Raw genomic sequence first — 13,487 nt, forward strand, 5'->3', positions numbered from 1 at the left:
TAACTTATTCTATTAATTCAGAAGTTCTACTTTGCTCTTCCTGTTTGCTAGTGTTTGCATTCCCATTCTGAAAAATCTCTGTATTTTTCTTTTATTATATCAGAAGAATCTCTGTAGTTCAGGTGAATTTATACTACCATCTTTATACTACCTATATAAAATCATCTTTATACTATCTATATAAAAATATGGAAGGATGTCTAGAGGCATGCTTCTACTTCAGATTACCAAAATGATGATGACTACTGTGTAGTGCTGGGATCAGTCCACTGTCACTACACTTAAATCCTTTATAGCACTGATAGTGTTTGCCTTCCGTTTTTCAGGATTCACCTCCAATTTCCAGATCAAAACAGAATGTGCCTTTGTATACACTTCAAAGAAAACAAAGATGCTTGACAACAGGAAATATAAAATGAAATCAGGTATTTTCCAAAAAACAAAATGATACTAGAATTGATTTTTTTAAACGTATGTCAATCATTCAAATAAAGTGAACTACAATGGAGAAAATATTTGAACCCCTCAATTCTAACTTTTTACTGAGTCTAGAAAATAATAGATACTACTGAAAAGTTCTAGTTGGTAACCACAAAAGACATCCCATACAAACACAGAAAAAATTTTAAGCAAAGAAATGAGAATGAATACACTGAGGACTATCCCCAGTTAGCACGTGTGAGATGGTGTTTAGGGTGAACAACCAGACTGATGAGAAGACATCAGTTGGCTGCAGGCTTCAATGCAGTGAACTCAGGGAGCAATGTGAGAGGTGCTGTCTCTGGGAGATGCTGATTCAAAGGCCAGGATTTGGGTGGAAAAAGAGATGCTCATAAGAGGAAAATTATGTGAGGTCTAGAGAGGTAGGTGGTAGCCATCATCCCCAGTAGATCTTGCCTTAAAGAGGAAAAATGATTTTTGTTCTTAGAGTATTAAAGGCATAGAACAGGACTCTATACTTCTAGAAAAGATACCACTGTGTCCTAAATTCAAGAATTTTGCAATTCTTCCAAAGAAGACTTGTAGCCTTGTTGGCTGTCAAGTGTAGGAGGAGAAAACAAAAAAACAACAAAAATCTTTACTACACAACCCATACTCTCTAGCCCAGAAAGTTATTCTCTTTGCCATGAGAAGTGGTTGAATCTAGGTGGAGGAGGAGGTAGGGGGAGTAGGAGAGAAACTGGCTAACACAACCTTTTAAAATGTGAAGATAAGGTTCTCTACCAAAAAAGAAAATAGAAAAAAAGAAAAACCCATAAAACCTATAACTGTGGATTTAAAAAAATTTCAACAAAGATAACCATTCATTTAATCATCCGTTTATTGTAGAAAGCTACTTATTTTTGAAAGAGCTAATTACCTTATACTGGTTTAGCATTTTTACAACTGCAAAATATAAAGCTGTATTCATTTCAGATATGTTTTGTGAGTCATTAAACAAAAATGTTTTCTAGAAGAAAGAAGATGGAAGCAGAACACCTAAAGTAGAAGATATATTACCATCCTTAAGGGCGTAACTATCTTCCCACTCAGTGCTGTACAGCAGTGAACTAAAGCAAAAGTTCACTGTGACCTGATGAAGGTAGGGAAGTGATTCATTAAAAACAAGAATCATATGCAATGAAGAAGTCAAATAACTCAAACATAATTGTTATAATCAAAACATAGGCACCGGAGCAGATAAGAACAAACTGCTCCTAACAAAATCTATGTCATGACATGCCAAAACATATTTATGACCTCTATTATTCTACTGTAAGATTTTATTAAATATTTTTAAAGCTTTCTAATATTCTCTCATGTTTTATCTTTTGTTATTCAAATGTTCTCAGACATGAGAATTCTATGTCAGAAATGAGAATTCTCAACCATATTGAGATATTGGTATAAAAACAGACACAAAGACCAATGGAACAGAATAGAGAACCCAGAAATAAAGTCGTGCATTAACAGTCAACTCATTTTTGACCAAGGTGCCATGGACTTACACTGGGGAAAGGGCAATCTGTTCAATAAATGCTGCTGGGAAAACTGGCTACCTATATGCAGAAAATGGAACTAGATCACTATCTCTCACCACATACAAAAATAAAATCAAAATGGATTAAAGACTTAAGTGTAAGACCTGGAACTACAAAACTACTACAAGAAAACTTTGGGGAACTGCTTTAAAACAGTTGAGCAAATATTTTTGTAGTAGGACCTCAAGGCATAGGCAATCAAGGCAAAAATTGACAAATGGAATTTCATCAAGCTAAAAAGCTTCTGGACAGCAAAGGAAATAACAAAGTGAAGAGACAACTTAAAGAATGAGAGAAAATATTTGAAAACTATTCATCTGACAAGTTGAATAATCAGAATATATAAAGAACTCAACTCAATAGCAAAAAATACCCAAGTAATCCCATTTAAAAGTGGGCAAAATATCTGAACAGAAATTTCTCAAAAGAAGCCATACAAATGCCAACAGATATATGAAAAAATGCTCAACATCACTGATCATTGGGGAAATGCAGATCAAACCCACAATAAGATATCATCTCACCCCAATTAAAATGGCTGTTACTAAAAAGACAAAAAATAAATGCTGGTGAGGATATGGAGAAAAAGAAATGCTCATACACTGTTGGTAGTAATCTAAATTAGTACCGTAACTATGGAAAACAGTATGGAGGTTCCTAAAACTAAGAACAGAACTACCGTGTGATGTAGCAATCCTACTACTGGGTATATAGCTGAAAGAAAGAAAACTGATATATGGAAGAAATATCTGCATTCACATGTTTACTGCAGCACTATTCATAACTGTCATTTGCCCCTCCTGTGTGGAGATCTTGGTGCAGGGGGGCCCTCTTTATTCCATGCCAAAGTAGATCTCCAGGCATCTGGAGCACCCACTCTCCTGAATCAGGAGCTTAGGATGCCCCTCATGCAGAGAATCTGGAGTTAAAGAGGCTTCCCAGCTTCATGTCTATGTCCAACTCTGGGTGCTTGGGGGCCACCTACTGATTCTTCCTTGGGACTGGTGCTTGTGCCTGCCATCAGGGGACCTGCAGGTGGACCTGCTGGGTCCAAACCTGCCCTTTGTGGCTCCCATCTCCCTGGGGCTGAGCAGGGAGTGCCGACTACCGTGCATTCTACGAATCAGTATCAGCCCATTGCCTGAGTCAATGGAGAGCTTTCGCTAGTAAACAACGATCAAGTATATATCCAGCCACATTGGTCACAGCCCGCTCTTACCTATAAGTGCCGCCTATGGGCTTGTGGGATGACCTGCAGAGCCCAGTATAAAACCTGATGAAAGAAGTACATAGGGCTGTAGAATCAAAGTGAAAAGACCCTACCCAGCATTCTGTAGAGGCACAACCCCTAGAAAAAGGGGAAAAGGGAAACAAAAAAATTATCATTAAAATAATAACAATACCATTATAGGGAAAGAAAAAAAAAGAAAAACTCCTACTCACATGAAAATAATTACAAAAATTTGAAGTGCCAGTGTCTCCAGATGAGAAGAAACCAGTGCAAGAATTCTGGCATAATGAAAAACCTGATTGTAGTGACATCACCAAGGGATTGCACTAGCCCTCCATCAATGGTCCCTAACCAAGATGGAAACTCAGAAATGACAGATAAATAATTCAAAGCATGGATTGCAAGGAAGTTCACTGTAATCCAAGACAAGGTTGAAAACCAACACAAACTTCTAAGGCAATCTAGGAAATTAAGAAAGAAATGAACATCTTAAAAAAAATCAATAGTAGCTTCTGGAGTTGAAAAACTCACTTAAAGCTTTCAATTATATTTTGAAATTCCTTATCAATAGACTGGATCAAGCAGAAGAAAAAATTTTAAAGCTTGAAGGCTGGTCTTGTGAACTAACCCAATCTGATAAAAATAAAGAAAAAAATTATTTTAAATGAGCTGATTTTGAGACATATAAGACTATATAAAGCAACAAAACCTATGAACTATTGGCATTCCTGAGAGAGTAGGAGAAAAAGCAAACAAACTGGAAAATATATTTGAGGGAATAATTCAAGAAAACTTTCCTAATCTTGCTAGAGAGGTAGAAATCCAGAGAACACCTGTGAGATACCATAAAAATGAACATCACTGGCTGGGCGTGGTGGCTTACGTCTGTAATCCCAGCCTTTGGGAGGCTGAGGCAGGTGGATCATGAGGTCAGTAGTTCAAGACCAGCCTGGCCAAGATGGTGAAACCCCGTCTCTACTAAAAAATACAAAAAATTAGCCAGGCAAGGTGGCAGGCACCTGTAATTTCAGCTACTCAGGAGGCTGAGGCAGGAGAATCCATTGAACTTGGAGGGCAGAGGTTGCAGTGAGCCGAGATCTCACCACTGCACTTCAGCCTGGGTGACAGAGTGAGACTCTGTCTCAAAACAAAACAAAACAAAATAAAACAACAACAACAAAAAAATCACCAAGGTATATAGTCACCAGACTGTTCAAGGGCAACATTACAGAAAAAAAAATCTTAAAGGCAGCCAGAGAAAAATGCAGATCACATACAAAGGCAACCTCATCAGGATAATAACAGATTTCTCAGCAGAGGGTTGCAAGCTAGGAGAGACTGGGGGCCTATTTTCAGCGTTCTTAAAAGAAATTCCACATACTTAAAAGAAATTCCACAATAATTTCACATACTGCCAAACTATGGTTCATAAGTGCAGGACAAATAAAATCTTTTCCAGGTAATCAAGTGCTAAAGGAATTTGTTACCACTAGACCATCCTTATAAGAGATCTTTACACGGGAGTTCTAAACATGGAAACAAAAGAACCATACCTGCTTCCACATAAACACACTTAAGCACATAGCCTGCACACCCTACAAAGCAAAAACACAATAGAAACAACAAAGCAAACAGCTAACAACTAAACTAGGGATCAAAACCTCACATATAAAAATTAACCTTGAACATAAATGGTCTAAATGCCTGATATGGTTTGGCTCTGTGTCCTCACCCAAATCTCATGTTGAATTTTAATTCTTAATGTTTGGGGAGGACCTGATGGGAGGTGATTGGATCATAGGGGCAGATTTCTCCCATGCTGTTTTTGTGATAATGAGTGAGTTCTCAGGAGATCTGATGGTTTAAAAGTGGTAGCACTTCCCCTGTCATTCCCTCTCTCTCTCCTGCTCTGCCATGGTGAGATGTGCTTGCTTCCCATTTGCCTTCCACCATGATTGTAAGTTTCCTGAGACCTCCTAGCTATGTTTCCTCTTAAGCCTGCAGAAATGAGTCAAAGGTCTTTTCTTCATAAATTACCAAGTCTCAGGGAGTTATTTATAACAGTATGAGAATGAGCTAATACAAAAATTGGGACTGGGAGAGTAGAACACTGTTTAAAAAGATACCTGAAAATGTGGGAGTGATTTTGAACTGAGTAATGGGCAGAGGTTGGAACAGTTTGCAGGGCTCAGAAGACAGAAAGATATGGGAATGTTTGGAACTTCCTAGAGACTTGTTGAATAGTTGTGATCAAAATGCTGATAGTGACATAGACAATGACTCCAGACTGAGGTGGTCTCAGATGGAGTGAGGAACTTACTGGGAACTGGAGTAAAAGTCACTCTTGCTATGCTTTAGCAGAAAGACTGGTGGCATTTTGCTCCTGACCTAGAGATCTGTGAAGCTTTGAACTTCAGAGAGATGATTTGGGGTATATGGTGGAAGAAATTTCTAAGCAGCAAAGCATTCAAGATGTATGTGACCTGGCTGTTTCTAAACATGTATGCTTATATGCATGAAAAAAGAGATTATCTGAACCTGGAACTTACATTTAAAAGTGAAGCACAGCAAAAAAAAAAAAAAAAAAAAAATTCAGCCTGGCCATGTGGTAGAAAAGAAAAAAAAAAAAAATTTCCTGGGGAGAAATTCAGGCCTGTTGCAGAAATTTGCGTTATTAAAGAGGAGTCAAATGTTAACAGTCCAGACAATGGGGAAAATGTCTCAGGGCATCAGAGACCTTCACAGCAGCCCCTCCCATCACAGGCACAGAGTCCTAGGAGGGATTAATGGTTTTGTGGGCCAGACCTAGGGCTTAGCTACTCTGTGCAGCCTTGGGACATGGTGCCCTGCATTCCAGCTGCTCCAGCTCCAGCTGTTGCTAAAAGGGGCCAAGGTACAGCTTGGGCCAGGGCTTCAGAGGATGCAAACCCAAAGCCCTGGTGGCTTCCACATGGTATTAGGCCTGTGAGTATGTGGAAGGCAAGAGTTGAGGTTTGGAAACCTCCATCTAGATTTCAGAGGATGTATGGAAATGCCTTGATATCCAGGCAGAAATCTGCTTCAGGGGCAGAGACCTCATGGAGAACCTCTACTAGGGCAGTGTGAAGGGGAAATGTGGGGTTGGAGCCCCTGCACAGAGGTCCCACTGGGGTACTGCCTAGTGGAGCTGTGAGAAGAGGACCACCATCAACCATATTTTAGAATGGTAGATCCATCAACAGCTTGCATTGTGTGCCTGGAATAGCTACAGGCATTCAATGCCAGCCTGTAAAAGCAGCTGCGGGGGCTGTACCCTGCAGAGCCACAGAGTGGAGATGCTGAAGGCCTTGGGAGCCCACCTATCGCATCAGTATACCCTGGATGTGAGACATGGAGACAAAAGAGATTATTTTGGAGCTTTAATATTTAATGACTGCCCTGCTGGGTTTTGGACGTGCATGGGGCCTGTATCTCCTTTGTTTTGGCCAGTTACTCCCATTTAAAATGGGAGCATTTACCCAATGCCCATATCCCTATTGTATCTTGGAAGTAACTAACTCGTTTTGATATTACAAGATCATAGGTGGAAGGGAGTTGCCTTGTCTCAGATGAGACTTTGGTCTTGGACTTTTGGGTTAATGCTGGAATGAGTTAAGACTTTGGGGGACCATTGGGAAGGCATGATTGTGTTTTGAAAAGTGGGAAGGACGTAAGATTTGGAAGGGGCCAGGGCGGAATGATATGGTTTGGTTCTGTGTCCCCATCCCATCTCATGTTGAATTGTAATTCCCAATGTTGAGGGAGGAACCTGGTAGGAGGTGATTGGATCATGGGGGCAAATTTCCCCCATGCTGTTGTCATGATAGTGAGTGTGTTCCCCCAAGATATGATGATTTAAAAGTGTGTGGCACTCCCCCAACCTACCTCTCCTGCTCTGCCATGGTAAGATGTGCTTGCTTCCACTTCACCTTCTGCCTTGATTGTAAGTTTCTTGAGGTTGCCTAGCTATGCTTCCTGTTAAGCTTGCAGAACTGCGAGTCATTTAAATGTCATTTCTTCATAAATTACCCAGTCTCAGGTAGTACTTTATAGCAGCATGAGAATGGACTAATACAACGTCCCACTTAAAAGTCACAGAGTGGCTCCAGGCACAGTGGCTCACACCTGTAATTCCAGCACTTTGGGAGGCTGAGGTGGGTGGATCACCTGAGATCAGGAGTTTGAGACCAGCCTGACCAACAAGGTAAAACCCCATCTCTACTAAAAATACAAAAATTAGCCAGGCCTGGTGGCAGGCACCTGTAGTCCCAGCTACTCGGGAGGCTGAGACAGGAAAATTGCTTGAACCCAGGAGATGGAGGTTGCAGTGAGCTGAGATCACGCCACTGCATTCCAGCCTGGGCAACAGAGCAAGATGCCATCTAAAAAAAAAAAATCACAGAGTGGCAAACCAGTTAGGAAAACTGGACTCATTCATCTTCTGTATTCAAGAAACCCATCTTACATGTAATGACAACCATAGGCTCAAAGTAAAGGGTTGGAGAAAGATGTAGCATGCAAACAGAAAACTAAAAAGAGCAGGGGTTGCTATTCTTAGATCAGATAAAACAGACTTTAACAGCAGTAAAAAAGGAAAAAGAAGGGCATTGCCTAATGAATTCATTCAATTCAATAAGAAGATTTAACTATCCTAAATAATATGCCCTCAACATTGGCCCTCAACATTGGCCTCAATATATGCCCAGATTCATAAAACAAGGACTTCTAAGGACCTAGAAAGCCATACAACAATAGTGGGGGACTGACAGCATTAGATCATCAAGGCAGAAAACTAACACATTCTGGACTTAAACTCAATTCTTGTCCAATTGGATCTAATAAACATCTACAGAATAATTCATCAACCACAGAACATAAATTCTTCTCATCTGTACACAGAACATACACAGAACATATACTCCAAGATTCACCACATCCTTGGCCATAAACCAAGACTCAATACATTTTAAAAAATCAAAATCATGCCAGTCATACTGTCAGGTCACAGTGGAATACAAAGAGAAGCCAATGTCAAGAAGATCTGCACAAACCACACAATTACATGGAAATTAAAAAGTTTGCTCTGGATAACTTTGAGTAAACAATAAAATCAAGGCAGAAATAAAAAATTAAAATAAATGAAAACAGAGACAACAACTTACCAAAATCTCTGGGATGTAGCAAAAACAATATTAAGAGGAGAGTTTATAGCTCTAAATGCCTACGTCAACAAGTTAGAAAGATCTCACATTAATGATCTAACATCACACCTAGAGGAACTTAAGAAAAAAAAAAAAAACAACAACAAGAAAAAACTATCCCCAAAGCTAGCAGAAGAAAAGGAAGAACTAAAGAGCAGAACTGAATGAAATTGAGACCCAAAAATCAATAAAACCAAAAGTTGTTTTTTTAAAGGATAAACAAGATTGATAGACAGCTAGCTAGACGAACAAAGAAAAAAGAGAAGATCCAAATAAACACAAACAGAAATGACAAACATGACATCATAATGGATCCCATAGAAATACAAAAGATCCTTAGATAACTATTGTAAACACCTCTACACACACAAACTACACTATCTAGAGGAAATGATTAAATTCCTGAAAACGCACAATGTCCCAAGTTTAAATCAGGAAAAAACTGAAGCACTGAACAGACCAATATTGGGTTCCAAATGGAATTAGTAATAAAAAACTTACCAACCAAAAGGAAAGCCCTCGCCAGAGAGATTCACAGCTAAATTCTACCAGATGAACAAAATAGAGCTGGTACCAATTCTACTGAAACTATTTCAAAAAATCGAGAAGGAAAGACTCCTCCCTAACTCGTTCCCTGAAGCCAGCATCACCCTGATACCAAACCCTGTAAGAGATACAGTGAAAAAGGAAAACTATAAGACAATATCCCTGATGAACACAGACACAAACATTCTCAACAAAACACTAGCAAACCAAATCAAACATCACCACGATCAAGTTGGCCTCATTCCTGGTATGGAAGGTTAGCTCAATATATGCAAATCAATAAATATGATTTACCACATGAAAAGAATTAAAACCATATGATCATCTCAATAGACACAGAAACAGTTTTTGATAAAATGCAATGCCACTTCTTGATAAAAACCCTCAAGAAACTAGGCAACAAAGAAACATACCTAAAAACAATAAGAGACCACAATGACAAACCCACAACCAACATCAGACTGAATGGGCAAAAGCTGGAAGAATTTTCCTTGAGATCTGGAACAAGTTAAGGATGCTCACTCTCACCACTCCTATTAACACTGGAAGTGCTAGCCAGAGCGGTCAGGCAAGAGAAAGAAACAAAAGGCATTTAAACACGAAAAAAAGAAGTCAAACTATCTCTCTTGCATAATACATGATTCTATACCTAGAAAATTCTAAAGACTCCACCAAAAGGCTCCTAAAACTGATAAATGTCTTCAGTAAAGTTTCTGGACACAAAATAAACCTGAAAAAATTAGTACCATTTCCATACAACTATAGCATTCAAGGTGAGAGCCAAATCAAGAAAGTAATCCCATTTACAATAGACACACACATACACACACACACACAAAATACCTAGGAATACATCTAACTAAGCAGATGAAAGATTTCTACAAGGATAACTATAAAACATTGCTAACAGAAATCACAGATGACACTAACAAATGTAAAAACATTCCATGTTCACATATTAGAAGAATCAATATTGTTAAAATGGCCATACTGTCCAAAGCAATCTACAGATTCAATGTTATTCCTATCAAACTACCAATGACATTTTTTCCAGAACCAGAAAAAGCTATTCTAAAATTTATATAAAATCAAAAGAGCCCAAATAACTACAGCAGTCCTAAACAAAAAGAAAAGTCAGAGGCATCACATTACCTAATCCCAAACTATACTATAAGGCTACAGTAACCAAAACAGCATGGTGCTGGCACAAGAGCAGACACACAGACCAATGGAACAGAATATAGAACCCAGAAATACAGGTGTACACCTACAGCCATCTGATCTTTGACAATGTTGACAAAAATAAGCAATGCAGAAAGAATTCCTTATTCAATAAATGGTACTGGGATACCTACCTAGTCACATGCAGTATAATGAAATTGGACCCCTACATTTCACCATATACAAAAATTACCTCAAGGTAGATTAAAGATTTAAATATAACACCTCAAACTACAGGAATCTAAAAGAAAATCTAGGAAATATAATTCTGGATATCAGCCTTGGGAAATAATTTATGACTAAGTCCTCAAAAGCAATTGAAAAAAAAAACAAAAATTGACAAGTGAGACCTAATTCAACTAAAGACTTTCTGTACAGCAAAATAAACTATCAATGGAGTAAACAGACAACCAACAGAATAGGAGAACATATTCACAATCTATGCCTCCAACAAATGTCTAATATCCAGAATCTATAAGGAACTTACACAGATGAAAAAGCAAAAAATCTCATCAAAAAAATGGGCAAAAGACTTGAATAGACACTTCTCAAAAGCAGACATACAAGCAGCCAACAAACATTTAAAAATGCTCCATATCACTAATCATTAAGATATGCACATCAAGACTACAATGACATACCATCTTACACCAATCAGAATGACTATTATTAAAAATTCATGCCAGGCATGGTGGCTCACACCTGTAATTCCAGCACTTTGGGAGGATCACTTGAGCCCAGAAGTTTGAGACCTGACTGGGCAACATAGTGAGACCTCATCTCTACAAAAAATAAATAAATAAAAAGTTTGCCAGGTGTGGTGGTGCATACCTGTAGTCTCAGCTACTCAGGATGCTGAGGTAGAAAGATCACTTGAGCCCAGGAGATTGAGGCTGCAGTGAGCCACAATCGTGCCACTGCACTCCAGTCTGGGTCACAGAATGAGACTCTGTCTCAAAAAAGAAAACCTAAAAAACACAAAACCTAATAAATGCTGGTGAGGCTGTGGAGAAAAGGGAATACTAATATACTGTTGGTGTGAATGTAAATTAGTTCTGCCACCATAGAAACTGGTTTGAAGACTTCTTAAAGAACTTAAAACAGAACTACCATTAGACCCAGCAATCCCATTACTGGATACATAGCCAAAATAAAATAAACTGTTCTATCAAAAAGACACATGCACTCACATGTTCATCACAGCACTAGTCACAATAGTAAAGATATGGAATTAACCGAGGTGCCCATTAATAGTGGATTGGACAAAGAAAATGTGGTATATATACACCATGGAATAGTATGCAGCCATGAAAAGAACGAAGTCATATCCTTTGCAGCAACATGGATGTAGCTGTAGGCCAAGATGCTAAGGAAATTAACATAGGAACAAAAAACCAAAAACTGCATGTTCTCACTTATAAGTGGGAGCTAGTCATTGGGTACTCATGAGCATAAAAATGGCAACAATGGAAACTGAGGACTACTAGAGGAGGAAGGAAGAAGAAGAAAGGGTTGAAAAACTATTGAGTACTATGCTCAGTACCTCAGTACCGAGCTGATGGGATCATTTGTACCTCAAACATTAGTGTCACACAATATACCCAGGTAACAAATGTGCACATGTACCCACTGAAGCTAAATAAAAGCTGAGAAAATAAATAGAGCTGCAATAGCTGGGAAAAAATGGTCTAATATGCTCTTTTCCAGAGTGTAACACATACTCATTTATGGTATACAAGCAGTTTTTAGGTGGTACATTGAATATATATTTAAATAGTTAAGAGTTTATTTTAATGTCTTTTAGAAAAATTATAACTGGCATATCAAATCCGTGATTTCAGAGATATTATTGCTCAGGAAGAGGCTAAGTAAAACAAAAATATTATTAGACTAACGAGTTCAGTAGTGAGTCTGCTTCCTGATAATCCCTACTAACTCTGCTTAATATCTTTCCACAGCACTTATGATTATTTGACATGTACATTTGTTGCTCCTCCTCCCACAGTGTAAGATCTATGAGGGCAGGAATTTTGTCCATTTTGTTTGCTGCTATATGCCCAGAACTTAGAATAGTATCTGGTAACTAGAAAGGGCTCAATATACAGTTACTGAAAGAAAGGAATGGGGTACAAGTTAGAAAATGATTGAGGGGGAAGAGGGGGGAAGGAAAGAGGAAGGAAGGAGGGAGGGAGGGAGTAGAGTTAAGCAAATAAATAATATAAAAGGTATGAAAATGTAGCAATAGCTGTGAAGCCCATAGAATATGGTTTGGAAAGCATAGGAGTAACAGGCTAAAGTAACAAGCAGTTTGGTTACAGAAGATAAAGAATTATAGATGCTTGAATAATATGCTAAAGGCCGGGTGCAGTTGCTCACGCCTGTAATCCCAGCACTTTGGAAGGCCAAGGTGGGCAGATCACCTGAGGTCAAGAATTCAAAACCAGCCTGGCCAACATGGTGAAACCCTGTCTCTACTAAAATACAAAAATTAGCCGGGCGTGATGGCGGGTGCCTGTAATACCGGCTACTCGGGAGGCTGTAGCAGGAAAATCGCTGGAAGCTGTGAGGCAGAATTGTAGTGAGCTCAGGTTGTGCCATTGCACTCCAGCCTGGGTGACAGAGTGAGACAGTGTCTCAAATAAATAAATAAATAAATAAAGCCCTAGAATATTAAAAGATAACATAAAATTCTCTAGGTTATGTCGCTGATCCCCAGGAATATTCTGAACGTTCTATCCAGAACTCTGCCATTTCCATTCTTTGATAAAATTGAAGAGTCTTTTAAAGTCATTGGGAAAACACTCAAGATTAAAGATCTTAGTGGAATCTAAGTGTCAGCATTAGAGGCTCTGCTACTATCTAAGGCAAGCATGCCAAGGAGAAAACAATGGCTGCGCCAGGGTCAGGATACCTTCAGGTCTTTCTTCTGGCTCCAACATTGACTAGATGTGTGATTTTGTGAGAAAGTTGTATTTTCTAAAATTGAGGAGGCTCCTTAAGACTTCTGAGTGGAAACAGAAATACAAAGAGGTGGTAATTGAGGTGTCGGACTCAAAAACAATTTTAATCTGCTGAGATTGTGGTTTCATTCAGCTAATAGAGAGTTACTGAGCACCTCCTTAAGCCAGGTACTACTGTCAACCTAATCACTGCTCTTAACTTAGGAAAATAAATCTTTAATCAAGAAATTATAAAATTCTATAAGTGATCTAATTACATGAGTTAATGTAAAGTACCCAGCATGTTACC

The 13,487-nt window shown here is 38.7% G+C and overlaps 1 protein-coding gene across 1 annotated transcript in view; it reads right to left on the reverse strand.

The window, feature by feature from the left end:
• Window positions 1-13,487, reverse strand: part of PGR (progesterone receptor) — a 92,853-nt gene that overhangs the window by 39,616 nt on the left and 39,750 nt on the right. The gene's annotated exons all lie outside the window — the stretch shown is intronic.

Source organism: Macaca fascicularis, chromosome 14, assembly GCF_037993035.2.
Source record: "Macaca fascicularis isolate 582-1 chromosome 14, T2T-MFA8v1.1".
In the NCBI taxonomy this organism is placed as follows: Eukaryota; Metazoa; Chordata; class Mammalia; order Primates; family Cercopithecidae; genus Macaca; species Macaca fascicularis.